Raw genomic sequence first — 18,373 nt, 5'->3', positions numbered from 1 at the left:
TGCTGGGCTATCATAGCATGTCGCCCGTGAATTTTGTGCGTATTTACAGCATATTTTAGTTGTTCATCTTTCTTAGAAAGTTGAGGTTCCACTTGAGTTTTAAATGCAAAATTACAATCTTTCTTTGAGCTAACCACAAAACAAAATCGACTGACACTTCAAGATTAAAGCTCTCTTTATGGTCTTGTACATGAATACACAAAATTTGTCGTCGAGCTGAACCAGTGAATGAGTGAACACAGCTAGCTCACACGATGGCTCACTTGACGCAATTAATTGTTGTAATATGAACTGGATACTGTTTGTTTTCTATAGCATATTTACATTTTTACGTTTTATCTCACCAGAACTTCGTTTTTCGTATGTTTATTATTGTGTAGTTGTTGATCTAAAGTGTGACAGTGTTGTCTGGAAAAATTAGATTGCGTAAACAAACAAAAAAAGAGGTGGTGAGGCTACACAAGAAGGGATGATGCACACGTTAAATAGCTTTTTTAGACCCTTTTACGTATAATGTAGCGCCGCTGCCTGTTGAATCCTACTAAAATCATCACATCACAAGTGCCTGCTGTGTTTTTTTCCCACAAGAGTTGCTCCATTATTCACCGTCTACCGAGCAGCTCAAGGGTTTACGCCTAGATAGCATCATTACCATCACTACTATGTGTCAAATTCAATTTAGGCCCAGGAGTGTTTTAATCGGAAATAACTCAGCAGTTAGAGCCGATTTTTACATAACTTATAGGACATTTCACACCAACTGTCAGTGTTGGTGAGTGTCAGATTTACATTTTTTCCTTTTGCCTTTTATTCAAAATTTCTCGCTGCAAGAATTTCAGCTGAGCTTAAATGAGCCATCCTGTTGGCAATTTGTGGTCCTCACCGTCACTATTGTTTCGAGTTGGTTACAGGGGTGTTCCTTCCCCTTTTGAGCTTATTTGACCACTTGAATAGACTAGATGCCAGCAAAACTACAATAATCTATATGAATATCGGATTATGTTTTTTCAGGTTCAGCTCGCTAAGCATCAAAATGATGAATTGCCGTAGTGGATTGAGCTTTTGTTTTTTGGCCTTTTTTTAATGATGTGTGTTAAAGTAGCAGTTGTTTGACGGTTTATAATTACCCTAGCATCTAAGCAAATTTCCATTCGTCCATCTAAGCTATTTTGCATTGTATAGAGACCTTCACGTTCCGGGGAATTGCAGTCTGTTAGGACCTGAAGTGGGAGACGGGATGTGTTATTTTTTTTTAACCCACGTCAAACGTACACATGGCCACTTGTTGTCAGGCAGAGTTAATAACTGCACATAGGCCATTGGGAAAAACGTCCTAGTACCCCTAGTCCAGTGATTCCCAACCAGTGTGTCGTGGCACATTAGTATGCCATGAGCGATCTTCAGGTATGCCGTGGGAAATTATCAAATTTTACTGAACTGCTCAAAAACATATTCATTTACAAGAAATAATGTATCTTTGTTCCTCTATTTATGCCAGCGAGGCATAGTGACAGACAGAACAAATAAATGCTCTTCTATTAGATGGCAGGAAGTACATACAGTAATTACTGTGTATCTACTTTTTGTGACATTTGTGACATGCATGCAGCAACAGTGAATCAAACAGATGTACGCAAAAGAAATGACTCCAAAAACAACACCATAAGTGTCCTGATCCATTCCCTGCAGTTGCACTTTTGGAGCTTGGGTGGCGCCGTGTGCCTTGTCTCTCCCTCTCCCCCTCTGTCGCCCTAGCAATCAGCATCACCTGTGCAGCACACCTGTCTTCAAGCGGCACTGATTACTGCCTGCATTTAAAGCATCCTGCAGCCTTCACTTGTCTGTGACTCTCAGGCCGACCATCGTACGTCCAGGTTTTTTGTGATATGGCTGTAACTATCCTACGACCTGCCGCTGTACTCACCCGATTGTGTTCTTCCCCGTCCCCGTCTCCGTTGTTCCTCCTGTAACTTCCTCGCCTCGCTGCTTGCTCCAGCCGCGCCGCCGAGCCGCTCCACCTGCTCCCGCTCCTGCTTCCTGCTCGCTCCCTGTCCTGCCGGTCCGCCACCCCGCCTCGGATGTCCTTACCCTGTGTCAACCTGCAATGAACCATTCTAAAGCTACTCCCTCCACCTCAGTCTGCTCTTGGGTCCAATTCAACTCTCATCGTAACAATAAGGGTTATGAGAGGTTTGTTTTTACTCGATAGTTTCACACCTAAATCACTGCTCTGTATTACATACAAAAATTAATATTTGATGAAGTAAAACTGTGCTGTAAAATGTTGCCATCGCATGAAACTAATTAGTTTGACATTGACTGAAGCTCCTGTTTTGATCTTTGGTGAATGAAAAGCCAAAGGTGATATCGGTCTCTCTTAGCAGTATTGCAATGTTATATTTATTTAGTAAGGAACAATTAATGTGGAGTAATGTGTGAAACGTGGCACTGGTGTAAAAAGAAATTTGGGTCTGTGGGGTGACGTTGTGAGACAGCTGTGTGGGCGTCACATTAGGACAGCTTGTTAGTGAAGTTGTTGCTGAGAAATACAGACAATGTGTCATTATTTCCACTCCAGGAATCTTTATTTTGGTCCAACTGATGCGGTGTACATTTTATAATAGTTGATAAACTGATGACAATGACAAGTTTGCATTGGGTCTTCAACTGCAGTTGATAGTTTCAACAAGATACAAAGTTTTGGGATAACATTCGATTGTCTGTTAATGTAATTAATACCTGAAGTATATACTAACTTTGCACAGAATAAAGGTTTTGTTGTTAAATTCTACAGTGAAAGTATGCCTGCACATCAACATTTATTCATAATTACACGATGTCATTTAAATTTCAGTGTCAATAGATATTGAAGGTTTCCTGCATCATATTACATGCAAATTAGCTTGTCAACTTTTAAATTAAGCTCCAAGCTTATCTAATACTTCTTTGATAAAGACAGCAAAAAAATATATATTTTGGGCTTGTGGTTACTATGGAATCACTGTGGCAATTGTGTATTTTCTTTTCTTGCAATAAACAGGTGTCAAGCAACCAAAGGTTCCACACTAAGTAATTTGAAACGTGTTAGTGTCAGACATAAAAAATAAATTGTACTGTATTTGCCATGCGTGCATGTGCCGAGATAAGATGAGCTCTATTAAGAGAAGCACCATTGTGTGCAGTTATACAGTACTTGATTGATTTTATTTTTTTTGTCCTGTTCGGCTGTTAGGTCAAGCAGAATGGAAAATCTGTATCCCTTTCATGCCGGAACAGTTTTACTGTGTCACAGTGGAGTTTTTAAGCTTCCGCTGTGGTATTATTATTGAGGTTTATTGAGAATCAGACTTGATTAGTCGAACAGAACAAAGTTTCTAGAAGGGAGCGAGAGAGACGAAGCACTAATTGTAAACGGGATGAGAGAAGTAAATCATTACATTATCTACAACAATGAAACGTTAAATATGAGTGTTGCATGGGGCTGTAGTGCTACACCCTGTGAGGGAAGGACAGGACAAGATGGAACAGGAGAAGAAGCATGCAGGACAAGGGTCGTGAACCCGGCTGTACAACTGAAGTGTGGTGGCATTAATTATATGAATTATAAAAGTCTACAGGACGAGAGTATAAGTGAGGGGATACACAAGCAATTTGCATATTCATGAGTTATTTGTCGCAGTAAGTGAGTGACCCCACACCCAGTGAAAGAGTCCCAGGGGTGTGTGTCTGCCGATACATGCAAGTTAATTGATACCATTTTACATGCACAAAGACTGACAGAAGTGTTCTGTAATTGCGGCGGCTGAGGACTCCACCCAATCGATCGAGGGGCGGGATCCACCCGACAGCAGCCCGGCGGATGGGACCGAGGGACCCAGGGCGGTCCGCCGGCCGCACCGAGGCGCTCCGACAACCGGCCACCCAGTGGGGGCTGCAGGGTCCCAATGCTACCCCCCCTCCCCCCCCAGCCATACCGCCCCACACGCCCCCCCAAGCCGCAGGGCCCACAATGCAGCCGGTCCCGCCCAGTGAGTGTCCCTTGTTTGTTGGAAAGGAGAGCGGATAGGGGCACCTGACAAGGGAATGATAAAGGGGGGTGGGGGTTGTGCAGTCATTGGCCTTACCCCGTGTATCAGTGCCCCCCCCTGAGTGGTGTGGTGCATTAAAATCTGGAGAGGTCACTGAGTCGAGGGGGTGGGGGCAGGGCTGCCAGGCACTACTGCCTAACAGCCAAAGAGTGAGCCACACACACTTCTGTGTGGCTCGCCCGGGGACACCTGGCAGGATGCCAGGAGGCGTCCGATGAGACGGGTGTACTGTCATGTACTGCTCTGCAGTACCATTATTGCAGCCTGGAGGGTGCTTTGCGCCTTCTCGCCCTCTCTCTTTCCCCTCTCTACTCTCTTTCAGCACCTTCCTCAATCCGCCTGTCTCCAAACAGCCCTCGTCACCACCTACATACAAGTATAAGCCTGCCATCATTACATCTATCTGCCTCCGCCTGCTCTTGGGCCCAGCTCCTCTCCATATGTGACAATGGTCTTCCATTAGATGGCAGATGGACAATAAATCCATGTATCCACCTGTTGCCATTCATGCAACAGAATAAATCATGGATTGCAGAGAGTATGTCACCTGTGTTCAGTTAAAAAAAGCCCAGATTTTACACCGTGTAAATCCATTTGTGGGTAAATTGAAAGGGGGAGAATTCCTTTATATATACGTGGCCATATTTGTTTGTTTGTGTGCTGTGAGATTTTTCAAATGTAAAATGGGTGCCTTGGCTCAATAAAGGTTGGGAAACTCTCCCCTCAAGCAAGGCGCCGTCCCCACTCCCCAGCTCAAGAGGTGCAGCACTGTTTGAGCACCCCTTCACTTCTCTCCTTGCATGCCTTCATGTGTGATTTGGTTGCATGGGGGTTGTGTACAACACAAACTATATATGCAGCAGAGTTAAATGGAATTTACCCTTGAGGGAATATAATCAGTATAAAAAATAAATCAATGGTTCACGTTCATCCTGTCGCTGCTGTGCCATATATATATATATTATTTTCCACCTGGCACTCAATCAAACTGAACAGGCAAACATTTTCATAGAGCTCTTGTTTGATTGCACGGGTCATTTTGCAAGCACACATAAGTAACAGCTTTTTCCAGAGAGCTACAGAGCGTATACATAACATAAGTGTCACGAGTGGGCCCATCACGACGTGCAGCCGTGGCAGCACACACTAGCAGCCTATTCATTATTCATGACTATTCTTGTGCTGTCGGTCGCCCTGTTATGATACAGTCCAATTCGGAGTAGCTACACCTGATTTGCTCCGCGCCTCTGTCGGGCGGTGCGTGGCCCTGCGTCGGCCGCCTGCGCGCGCTCATAGGTCGGATCCAGAAGGCACGGAGAGGAGGGGGAGGAGTAGGAAGAGGAGGGGTGAGCAGACTGCAAGGAGCGGGAGAGGTCCAGCTGCAAAAAAAAAAAAAAAAAAAAAAAAAGAAAAAGAAGAGGAGAGAGTGGGGGAAAAAAAGAACCGTGACAATGGCAACATCAAGCATCTTCTAAACGGTAGGCGGAAGGAGGCGGGCGGAAGTTGGGACGCTCCGGGCCGCCTTGCGAGCGCCTCTTCCTGGAATAGCAAGCGCGGCGTAACATGGAGCGGCGCGGCAGAAGAGAGTCGCCGTGTCTCCATCACTGAGAGGCGCGTCCACCTGCTAAGCGAAGGCCCGGGCTGCTGCTGGCTGGTGGAGCAAGCAAAGCAGGCTGGCTGGCCGGGGCTGGTGGCTGGGGGACATGCAGGGGGGACGCGTGTGTATTTGGGAGCAAAGAAGACGCACCTTCTCACATTCCGTCCGAAGCTCTCGCGGAGGATCCGACTGCGACGCGCGGGGAAAGACGCAGTTTTTTGGGCGCAGACGCTCCGGAGGTAGGCAGTGAAACGTTTTTTTTTTTTTTTTTGGGTTGTTGTTGTTGTTTCCCCCCATCATTCATTTGTATTCAATATCATTACCGTCACTATTAACGTGGACGCGATGTGTGTTTGAATCGGGCTGTTTGATTTACACATCGATTTAAGGGCCATCCCTGCTTTCACCCCCCCCCCCCCCACCCCCTCCTCCCCCCATCAGACATTTTATTTTATTCCAAGGGAGCATGCGGTGTAGTAGCAGCCTCCTTGGGACAGCTGTCGTAGAGCCTGCTCACATATATTCACACATCCATGACCTCTTTCATGCCCAAAAAATACAGACCAAGACACACATTGCACACAGTCATATTTATTTTGCATTTGGGCAAAAAGAAGTCCTAGTGTTGTATTTTTGGGGTGAGCCGTCATTTTAAATTTGCACCCCACAGCCTTGCTTCCCTATATACTCCTTAAACGAACAAGACACAAATAGTCCCCCAGTAATGAATGATTCATGAATGAGATATTGAACCCCCAATGTGGGTTAACGCAGCGTCCCAAGGAGGGGCCCTCCCTCCCTCCCGCTAAAGGATCCCAAACATGAATCCTTATTGTAATTCTTCTTCTTTTAAGTGACCCTCGACACGGTGGCGGTGGAGTCCCCGGGTGTGAATGCCTCCACTGTCGGCCCAGTGGATCACTAGCTTCAGGGCACGTTTACTGGGCGCCCTGTGCACGGTCGGCCATGCTGCAAAAAGCAATGTGGACATTTGGCGTTGCTTTCAAAGACTCAAAGACTTTTTCAAGAGACGGAAATTGTTAGGTTGTGTTTTTGAATGCGCTGCATTGTGACACCTTCCTTCTTGAAGTCTGTGGTCCTTTGAATCCTTTGAGGCCAGAATGTAGCTGCAGTGAGGCGCTGTTAGTGAAATGTTTATCAGTACCGTTTGCGGGTCCTTCTCCCCAAATGTGAAGACAGCAGTGAAAACCAGATGGAAGGCCATGCATTGATTGAGTCAAAGAGTCCCTATAAGAGGGTTAAATTGAGTTGACACATTGATGTGGGTGTCATTATCATGTGTGACGGCACCATGTGCGCCATTGGGCCCCTGGCTATGTGACGTGTGCGGGGGGGATTTTTGTGGGGGGCTCCTAGTCCTGGCCTTGTTTGACAATCCTCGATGGTGAACTGGGCGCTTTGACCAGCTGAACTGAAATGCGTCGCAACGATCCACCTTCTCTCTTCTCTGATTGGCCGCACGAATGTAAACAGGAAGAAGGTTTGGTGTAGTATTAAGTGAAACAGTGGCAATAAACATGGAGGAAGTTCCATCTGAAGAAAACAGCCCCAAAGCATGATCTTGCCATCACCATGCTTCACTGTAAGCATGATGTTCTTTGGGTGAGGAGAATTGTTGTGTTTGCGCCAACCATACCTTTTAGAATTGTGGCCGAAAAGTTCAATCTTGGCTTCATTGGACCATAACAAAAACTCCCAAACATATGTATGAAAATATGAACCGTAACGAAAGGGTATGTACAGCAGTAAATGAGCATGCTTTCTTGTGATGTGTGAGGACATATTCTTATGCCGTTGCACAAACTAACAACTGTAATTTAGGACCGCCTATGCTAACCACATATGCGCTGACGATGTTTTCACTGATTGCGCAGATTGGTCATTGCGGTGTCATTGGACCTTTGAGGACAAGAGACAATAGACTGCGGGATTACACACAATCTCGATTTTGCTTTCATCTATATTTCACTTCCCTCAGTCTCCTCAAATGAAATTCAACAGACAGGTGCCAAGAAGTAAATATAGGAGAACCTGATTCTCCTCCGTTGTAGTTGTTTGTTAGAGCTGTCCCTGTTTTCTGCGGTACTATTTTAAATTGGGAAACCGGTTGCCTACAATTTAATCGAATACAGCTAAACTGAGCCGAAGCAGGTGCTATGTAGTGGAAAAGCAGCAGTGTCATCTGTTTACACACTGACTGTAGTTTCAAGCATTATTATGGCGCTAAGGGACAAGGATTCGTTCATCGAACGTGGATTGCTTTTTCACCACAACGTACTCTTACCATCTTTACACCTGACCGAACAGATGGTACCAACTAGAGTTTGATTCAAACGGACCAAAATGGGGCTAGTGTGATGGGCCCCTAAGAGGAGGTTGGATACCTGTCTTCTACGCCACCCTTTTTATGACCTTTACCTAACATTCAGTTTTTGTTTAAGAGTAAATTGTTGTAAGATGTTGAGCCGGATGACACTTTTCAGCCCCATCGTTCTGCCAGCAGCTTTGCCTGAAATGTGTTTTAAAATGCCGCCCGAGCATTATGTTGCAGTCATAAAAGCAGCAGCTTGTGTACATAGTCTCTTCTCTTCCCCGGCTGATGTGTGCTCGGTGGCTCCTCCTGCTTTCAAGCCTCGGGCGCATGCACGGGCTTCTACTAGCGCTAGTCAGTCCATAGAGAACCAACTAAACCTCATCAGTGCTGCCAGCCGTTCTTCTCACGTGAGGATCATGCCTCTTATATTATACACCTCACACATCCTGACACCGTATATTTGAATCAAGAAATTAGATGTCGCGAGGTATGACTTGGAAAGCACATGTACGAATGACAAATTATCTTTTTTTTCTTTTTTTTTGCCTGCAAGGCATCCCACTGAGCTTTATGTCTTGAATCATGCATTTCCTATTCTCATACCTGCTCTAGAAGCACCTTGATGCTATCGGGGCAGTTCCAATGTGTGTGTTTCGGTCAGTAACAATGTTTGCAGAGTCTTGCTGCGTTTGGGTTGTGACACGCCACGCTGAGGCCCAGCAGCTGTAGTCTTTCTCTAACATGAGAGCTTTCTGTAATTAAAGGCAGAGGTAAGAGCAAGGGAGCGGGCCGGGCTCTGATTGCTTTTCATAGCTGTGAGCACAGAAAGAGGTGCAACGTGCCCTCGGGGGACTGAGGCGCTGTTGAGCTCTTTTTCGCTGTCAGCTCTACCCCGATCCCTCCAGTTGAGCAAATACACACATGCTCGTGGCGGGCCCCAAAATATACATCCCTGCGCATCCACTTTTCAACTTGAAAAATATATGTGCATGTAAGTGGGACAGTGTAATGAATTAAAAACAGCACAATCTAAAATGGGAGAGTATGGTGAAATAATGCTGATCATGTCTGCCACGCAGAATAGTTGTTTGTCTACTTTTGGTGTGCATTTGGCTGGCGACGGTCCAGTGTGTACCCCGCCTTCTCTCTATAGTGAAATGTATGAAATTGAAGTCTGTGAGGTTGTTCTACAAACAGTCAAATAAAATTAAAGCATTTTGCGTGAAACCTGTGTTGATCGAGGATCCATAGGTTAACTCCGACTGTCTGTTTTTTTTTTTTTTTTTTTTTTTTTTTTTGCCTTTGGCTTTGTTTGCAAATTGGAGAGACCAGCCTCAACAAGGGAAGTCAAAAGAAGAATGTGACATGACAAGGAAGTACCGGAACTTAAAAGACTCCTGCATCGCTGCTTCTTCTTACGCTTGTGTGACAATTACAAATGTTAACAAGTTGGATGTGTCAGGCATTACACATTTGAAATATTGCGAACTGATTAGTTTGGCTTACTGACTCGTCCCCATTAGGTTCAATAGGCTGTTAACTTCGCTGTCGGGCATCTATTTAACGGTCTCAACTTTTGAGCTTTTTGTGATGTTTTGATTTCCCGTTAGTGTGTTCATTGAGGAAGACGTGTGTACATCAATGGCTCCCTTTGACAAGGTATATCCAATTTATCCGCTTCGGTTACAGTTACATTGCATGATATCCACCTTGTTTGTGTAGATTCCCATTCATCCAGGACATGGTTTTTAGAAGAAGTTGAATCGAGTCAACTGGACTCTTGTTAGTTGTTGACAACTTCTGCGGCTGATATGCGGTTGTATTCATGTATTTGTATCTGCTTGCACTGCTGCGACCAAACTGGGCCACATGAGAGAAAAAAAAAGAATTGTATCACTTGAACCACGCTGTGCGAATGGTTCTGTTTTAGCTTCAGGTGATGTCGAAAACTCTCAATATGTGGTAATTGTATTCAAATATTTCTTCCAATGAAAATGCACACTCCATTATTTGAAAGGCAGGATGTAAAATGCAGTGCACAGTTACTTTCAGGATATTGTATAAATTACAACAACAACATCAGTAAGAGTTTGTTTTTTAAAGAAGCTGATCCTTTGTGGATAAAAGCCACTTTCACTGGGCATTTTCACATAATCAGTGCTCAAGTTAGTATAGCTACTATAATGACATATTCATTGTTAGTATAAGGGCTTGGACTAGCACTCTAAATCCCCATTCGCTGTTTGTGTTGACAATAGTGAATGACTTTCAAATCAGAATCAAATCGTTACTCCTTGTACTATTCCGAAATAAAGACATTGTCCAACAAATGAAAAATCCTACTGACGCGGAAGGAGAGTACGCTGCTGTTTTGCCTGCCTGTTTTTGGCTACCACTTCTCCCTCTGGAAAAGTTTTTCATTTCAGTTTAAACGTCCTGTATTTTGGCTTTTTAGAGCTCCATAGAGTGACTTCCTAACATGGACTTAGTATAAAAGTGTCAGTTTCATTTTAAAAAAACATGACATTTATCATACGAGTGTCCAGAAAAGACCCATCTGACAGCTACTTCAGTTTGACCCAGTTTTGTATCCGCTTTGTCCATATTTGGCTAAGACCCCCTTTCCTCTGATTGGTTGCCTTCGTGTAGAAGATCCACTTGTGAGAGCACACGTTTGTTATGTTAACAGCGTTGGCTCACGAGTGGAAAGTGAAGGCAGAGATCATAGCTAGCGACGTACATAAGGTTGAGAAATTCAAATGAACTGATTTCAGACTTCTCGGCAGAAAAACGTCTCGAACTCAGGAATGTGTGGATGATTTGAATTCATTTTTCACATGTTTACTGAGGCACCATAGAGCCAATATTACATCCCAAATACTAGAAACTTGTGTTCAAGTGTACTTACATATAGAAAACAGCATTGTGAAAAATGTCATTTCCAGTATAATTCTTGTCGACAAGCAGTCTAGTCCAATGTAAGAGTAAACTAAGTCTTAAACATGCAATTTCCCCCCCCCCCCCCCCCCCCCCCCACTCATGGCCTTAATGATCTGCCAGATAGATAGATACTGCCATACTTGACTGCCACTGTGTATTTGTGTTCTATTTTATTTTTTTGTTTGATTCATTTCATTGTGTTTTCTAAAAAAAAAAAAAGTGTTTTATAAATAAATCCCATTTATTCTTATTATTAATAATTGCCATTCATGCAATTTTAAGGAAAAATACTGTGTCGAGATAGCTGTATATATCTTTATCGGGATATAAAATGACCTATATCAGGCTACCCAATTTCGTCCAAATCGCACAACACTTGATGCATACAGTATATAGGTTGATATATAGAAAAACACTATCATAGACAATTTCCATTGATCAATACAGCACAAAATGCAGTTAGATATGGATACATAAATACACAGATTGATACAAATTGTCAATGGATTCCTAGTTACAAGAGATACATTGGTCCATACACAGATCTTGATTTAAAAATGTATCTAATTATGTGTTTTACGTACTTTATTAATCCCATTAGGAATGTTATGGTGCACGAATGAAAACGAACATAACACAAGAGAACAAATAAACAGAGTTAATGAGACATATTGTGGAGATGAAGGCTTAGAGTTTGACAAACACACACGAACATACACAAAAGCACACACACACACACACACACACACACACACACACACACACACTAAGGTGGGTCTCCCGCTCCTCTACACAGAGATCCTTTCAGGATGTGTTGTTAGAAATAGTGTATCAAAATTTGTGTCATCATTTTGTTGATGAATTTGTTGTGCATGGTTAGTCCAAGTAATGCATTACAATTTCTGCCATCAATGCACAAAAGTCCAATTAATGCGGGCTCTATTAAACCACTTTCCGCATTGCCTACTTGAGCTCAGTATGTGGGCTGGTGGCCACTGGGACCATGCGTACGGAGGCTTGACGTTCATAGCTCATTTCCTACCTTCACATCAGACCCTCATATTGGAGATGGATAGATAATGCGAAATCCCCACGCCCCCCCGATCCAATGTTGGGCGTGCAGCCTCACGGGCACCCTCGCATGTCAACTCCTGGTATTCTCGAAGCAGACAGTGAGATGTGATCCTGGGAAATTTGAGAGGGAGCCTGGAGCGGTAGTAGTTTTAATGCGGCGGACACAGGTGCAGCGACATGAATGGTGTGAAAGCATCATATTCACAACATGACTCGGGAGGGTGGAAGCTATGTGACGGGGCTGGATTTTAATTGGTTTCGCAGTGTGCTCCCTTGTTTTGTTTTCTTTGTAATGGCACGCACAGTGGCAATAACAGCCCCGTGTTGTTCCTCATATAATAACACTAATAGATTCATCGCCCCTTGTCTAATTTGAACTTCTTATTTTAAATTCCTCCTGTTGAAGCAAGAGGTGTTATATACTGGACATGTATACTGAGGAGATAGCAGAATAATAAGCCATCTTCATTAGCCTTATCTTTGATTTGGCGGATGGAAAGGGAGGAGGGCGAGGAGTGGATGATGAGGAATCAGAGTATCACACACCAGGAGAGAGGAATAAATAGGAGCTGCAGAGGAATGGCAGGATGGTGGGAAGATGAGAGGAAAGGATGGACAGAGAGTACAGAGACACGGGGAATAGAAAGAAAGGGTGGTGGTGGTGGTGGTGGTAGGGGGTCGGGGACTGTCAGGAACAAACCATGGTGAGATAGACAATAGTTCTTCTTATGGGAAAGAAGCTCTTTGGCACTTTCTCATCTTTTTTTTCTAAATGTTGTTTTGTCTGTTCACCACTTAACAAGCCACCAGTGCCTCAGAAAAGAAGCTGCTCTACGTAATTACCAGCATCTCAAGACAGCCTCATTTGCTTCGCCCAAAAAATGTTGTGAATCTACATGCAAAAACCAGACTGGATCATACGCGAGATGAACCTTTATTAATATTTATTGCGATGCAGCATTTAGTCAATGATTTGCTGTAATTCGTTTAGCCGTGCTGCTGTTTTCATTTAGGGAAAGACTGCAGCGACACTTGCGCCTGAATCAAGCTTTCGGGATAATTGATGTGAAAAGCTGTTTTATCGTAGTTGATGTGAAAGGAAAGCATGACAAAAGCCTGTTGAGGAGATGCAAGAGCCCACCCGTCAGATATAGTCAGCCTGGCCGATAGTGCTTTGCGTTGCGTTTACCGTAACGCGCCAGAGGCAAATTAATAATCCATGCGCGTAAGTCAAATGAGAAATGTCCTGGAATATTTTAACACCAAACTGTATCGCAGGCATGAATTTTCAAGATGGAATTGACCTGATCTGCTGGATGATGCTACTGATGGCACAACCGCATCACTACTATTCTACTAAGACTAATAATTACAATCATTCCCAACAAGTGGTCCTTGTGACAGTAGCCTGGCACAATGCAAATAATAATGACGACTTCTCATTCCACATGGATCTCAATGTGAGTGTGTTGTGTGCACAGTGACATCTACGATGTACAGCTGCTCGTTTACTTGTTTGCCTGCTTGGGCTTGCCACCGTCAGTTATGTTGGATTGACACTGAGCATAAGGGCCCAATTTCTGATTCCAAATGCACTTTCAAGTACAGCGGTACGCTGAGAATACAAGTTGAATTCGTTCCGTGACCACGCTCGTATCTCAGATCATTTCCCCTTTGAAATAATTGGAAATGCCATTCATCAGCTCCAGCTTTTGCCACATTTTTCCTTCAATTCAATGGACATTGTGCTGTGCCTTCTGGTTTGTGCACCTTGGCTACCTGTGGGCAGTATTATACAGACATACAGCTATACATGGAACCAATCAAAACTTCTAGGTAAGCTGCAGTCATATTAGGTTTTCTCTGCAGATGATAAAGAATATATGCCTGTGAGTATTGTTATATTGTCTGTCTACGTGTTGCTCCATCATATGTGTTCAAATATAATAAATTAAGGCTTATAATACCGTGACATTGATGCTATTCTTTAGCCCGTCTATGGTGTTTCGCATTGTTTGTTAGCATTGAGCTAAATTTATTTATGAAAAGCAAATCTATGTGGTTGTTTTGGATTGACAATATGTAATTTGATTTGTTTTATGTTTACTTTAACAGTAAACTTAATCTGAGAATGGCAATAAACAGCTTGAAGCCTCTTTTGGAAGAATTATTCACCATTATCTGCCAAACTGCTGCTTGTTGTGAAGTGAGATTAGTGCTCTGCAGCCATACAGCGCTCATATCACCAATATTTGTTCCCAAATCAAAGCAAAAAAAATGAAATCAGCCCTACGACAGCTCATGTCGAAAACCTCGTAAAACGGGTCACTCGCATTTCTCAAGGTACCACTGTACCTGTAACCAATCTCACTGTATTTACATTCACTGAACACCGACCCCCTCCCCTCCCCCCGCCCAAAACAAACAAACAAAAAAAACAAAAAATGTAGGAGATTTTGTCATGGTCCAATAAAACCAAACTTTTTGGCCATAATTCCCAAAGATACTATATGTTTGGCACAACATTGCTCGTCACCAAAAGAACATCATACCTACAGTTAAGCGTGGTGCTGGCAACATTATGCTTTGGAGCTGTTTGATCAGCTGGAACTGGGGCTAATGTGCAAGGAATTCTGAAGAGTTCTGAATAGCAGTCAGCGTGAGACAAACCATTAAACCGCTGCTAGAAAGCAAAATAAAAAAAATTAAAAAATGTAATGAAAAGCCTACTAGAGCAGCTGAAATGTATTTGCGTTAATCAGATACACTTGAAGGGTGGCATGTATGTGCTGACTCCCATTTAACATGACTTTGAATGTGATAGATGAATTCTGAACACAGCAACATCCGCACGTTTGTGCAACCTTTTATCTCATTTTTATCTCCCCTCTCGAAAAGATTGAAATATTTTTTCCAATCGAGTTGTCCAGGTTATGGTGGAAAAAGTTTTGAAACAATTGATTTTGGTCTTATTTTTTATATCTGAAAAACTTGGCATTTGAATAGTGGCGTGTAGACTTTTGAAAAAGACTGTATACCATATTCTTTGTGACATTTGTGTTTGGTGGTCTGCTGTTGAGATTTTTGGAATGTAAAATATGTGCGTTAGTGTGATAAAGTTTCGAAAACACTGATTTAAATGACAAGTTTGTTGTTTTGGCCGTTCATTTATGGTTTTGGAGCTTACTACTGCAAAGATTTGAAAAAAGGTCTCAAAGTGGATGTTTATGAAAATGACATTAGCGTCTGTGTCTAATCACTCTAAAATCGTTGTCTTCGAAAACGGAGAACATGCATTTTGGTGTTAAATGTTCAATCTGTGCGTACCTAAGTACATCCCCAGCCAAAACAACAATGGCACAGCACGTTTATAATGGTTCTCCAAAAAAGTTTACTGCACAGCTAATGTATCCTCATACACACACTTTTATCATTTCGCACAGCTGACATGGCCATATGTACAGTAAATGTCACCCGCAAGTAACCTCTGCACACCTCCACTTAAAATGTTAACAATAGTGTGCATTGTGCAGGGTCGTATTTGTATTTGTCAATCGCTTTGATGATTACCGGGCTACTTGCTGGTTTTTGCGGGATGACAAACAGATGCCATTAAGATTCTAGGAGTTGAATTACCTGTACTGCATTAATTGCTGTGGAATTGATACTTTTGCCTATTTTACTATTATATTATACATTGGTGAATATATCATAATTGCATTTTTTTTGTTATGTCGTGTTTTTTTTCTATACTACTAGAGCGAGATAAACATCCAAAATTGGCAAATAAAGATTATTCTTCTGGGTGGCTCCACTGATGTCATAATGATTCAAACAGTAAAAATAAATCCCTGTATCTGCACCAAACTTCAATGTATTCTTTCTAGGCCCATGAAGTCCCTCTGATATTTAATTGGATTCATGCTACTACCAAAAGGCCTGCAGTGAAAAAGCTAATTTAAACAAGCAAGCTGGTGGTGGCTTTAGACTTTTGTACTGTACTGTATTATATGCCAACTTTAACAAGTGGCTAATTGCAGTGTCAAAAAACAAGCAGGAGCACGATGCCTCCCCCACATTTATTTTGGGCTTGCCTCTGACAGCAGCATTGGGCGACGTATGGAAGCTCCGCCATGAGCAAACAGACATTTCTCAGCTCGCGACGTGTCAGTGCTCTTCGAAGTCACTTCCCCAAGTCATCATTCAGCTCCACTGTCACAATTCAGCCCACATACATCAGCGCTGAGCCAGTAAAACGCTCTCCAGAGGGAGTCAAATATGCACCTCGGTGTAGCCGCCGCTGATAAAAGCGCTAATTCATCATTTAGTCACACAAAGCCTTAGAGATTCATTGTAATACCTTGTATACTGCTATACTAAAAATCAGAATTACACTTTGGCCTCTGTTTAATTTAGCAGTGGTCACAGCATTACTTGCTGACATCTTTAGTTGCATCTGTTTCATGCTGTATTTGCTTTAGTTATTAGTTATGTGTTATGCTAAATATTTACATGTAGTTACTTATATCCCTTCTGACCAGATAAATAGTCAAATGTTCGACTACAGCAATCGTATCATCCCTGGACCCTGATGATAATACAATTTTAATGTTTCTCATGTATTGTCAACTAGTCAAGATAACTTATTGGGATATTTCGTCCTATTTACAATTGTTCCGTCAGATCAGCGGTTCTCAAACATTTACATCAAGTACCACCCAAAAAAATAGTTCAAAATCTCTCCAAGTACCACCATCTTGACCGACATTAAAATACAGTCACGTAGTAGGCCCAAGTGCTCATCCAAAACAAGAGATTCCTAAAAAGTGTATTACGCCACTGTGACATTACGCAGTTTGAACATTAACACTGCCCTTTAATACAGGTAAATAAAAAATATACTTAATGATTCAGTTAAAATATATTGCGCACAAACGTTAAATGCACATTGCACCCAAATAAAAGTTTTAAAACAAAAAGCATTTAAGATTAAATGCAAATGTGTTGTTCTAAAAATGTAGGTACAACTGAATTTTACTCAATGATTGACGCAGTGATTGTTTCCCGACCGCGATAGGTAGCCCGCATTCCACTCGTGATACGCGTACCACACTTTCACAAATCGCTGCTTACATCATTGGTGTAGTTGACACTAAAACGGGCTGACAAAACAAGAAACAAAATTCAAAATATACATATGTCCTCATATTACACGCTCGTAAAAATAGCAAGAGCAAGACGTTAGCTACAGGCTCTTTCCATCCCTTTCAGCAGGTGTATCTTTGTTGCACTTTGAATCACTGCTTCAGGACAATGTTTCTGTTATGCTTGGCTAAATACTTTGGCTGCATCACAACAAGAGCTATTTTCCTTTTATATTCAAATGATGCTTTTGCTTAACTGCTTCTTTGAGATCTGTCTCAAAGGTGTGGATATGATGTGTTTTGATCGTGTCTCTTTCCCCTAAATGTGTGATTTATTTGGGATTTGCTTATGGTGTATTTATGTAAGTAATCCCACTGAGGGAAAATCTTTGACAGGGGAGAGCTTGTGTACTGTCTGCATGCATGCTCCATAACCGTATGATCTAAATAGGTTTTAAACCCGCTATCAAAGATGCATGCCGCTGCAGTGTTTGGGCTCCAGTGATGAGGCCTCTGGAGAGGTGGGCTAAGGTATCTTGGTACATTGTGCATGCATATAAAGGATGCAATCTGGGGCCAGCCACTGCTGAGAAGAACTCTGTGCTGATCGTTGATCCAGAAGTGCTGCAGTCCTTCGGGGTTCTATGACCTGAAACGGAATTAGCCGGAACAAACACTATCTCCACAAACACCCACCACTATACAGGCAGCATCAGTCTTAGAGAAAAACGACAGGCACACACACACACATGTACCCTTTTTGTGGGAGTGAGCTCATCTTACTCTGGACATTCAACTGATTATTTGACTTGCTTGTATATAATGACAACATACTCTGTAATAGAGCTAACAAAATAAGCTAACATACTCTAAATAGAATTGAGACACATCTCTTAAAGTGGAAGGAAACCCACTTTTTTTTTTGCAAGACATTGTATGTGCCAAGATTAATGAAAATATTATATTCTATTTAATATTGTGTTCGTGGAATTAAAATTAAACAGAATAATTAATCAATCTCCAGCATACTCAGAGCACGGCCATTTTAGGCAGTATAACCCTTTGCTGGTGACTGAAGTTGACGTCACACCTACCCACCCCTGCGATAGTTCCGTACGTCACATGACCAAACCCGGAAAACCGTATCGCAGACTCTCTGTGTATGTTGCGGGTTGCTGACATGATCGTTTGAACA

General features: G+C 42.6%; 1 protein-coding gene across 3 annotated transcripts in view; it reads left to right on the top strand.

Moving 5' to 3' along the window:
* The first annotated feature begins 5,478 nt into the window (after positions 1–5,478).
* The window catches only part of nexmifb (neurite extension and migration factor b), a 109,564-nt gene continuing 96,669 nt past the window's right edge, over positions 5,479–18,373 (top strand). For all 3 annotated transcript variants that reach the window (XM_061686526.1, XM_061686525.1, XM_061686528.1), the window contains exon 1: positions 5,479–5,924. The gene's annotated coding sequence lies outside the window, so the exon portion shown is untranslated. The remainder of the gene's footprint in view (positions 5,925–18,373) is intronic.

The sequence above is a fragment of the Phycodurus eques genome, chromosome 9 (assembly GCF_024500275.1).
Source record: "Phycodurus eques isolate BA_2022a chromosome 9, UOR_Pequ_1.1, whole genome shotgun sequence".
Classification (NCBI taxonomy): domain Eukaryota; kingdom Metazoa; phylum Chordata; class Actinopteri; order Syngnathiformes; family Syngnathidae; genus Phycodurus; species Phycodurus eques.
Note: the sequence above shows the minus strand (reverse complement) of the source record. Positions and strands in the feature narration are given on the sequence as shown.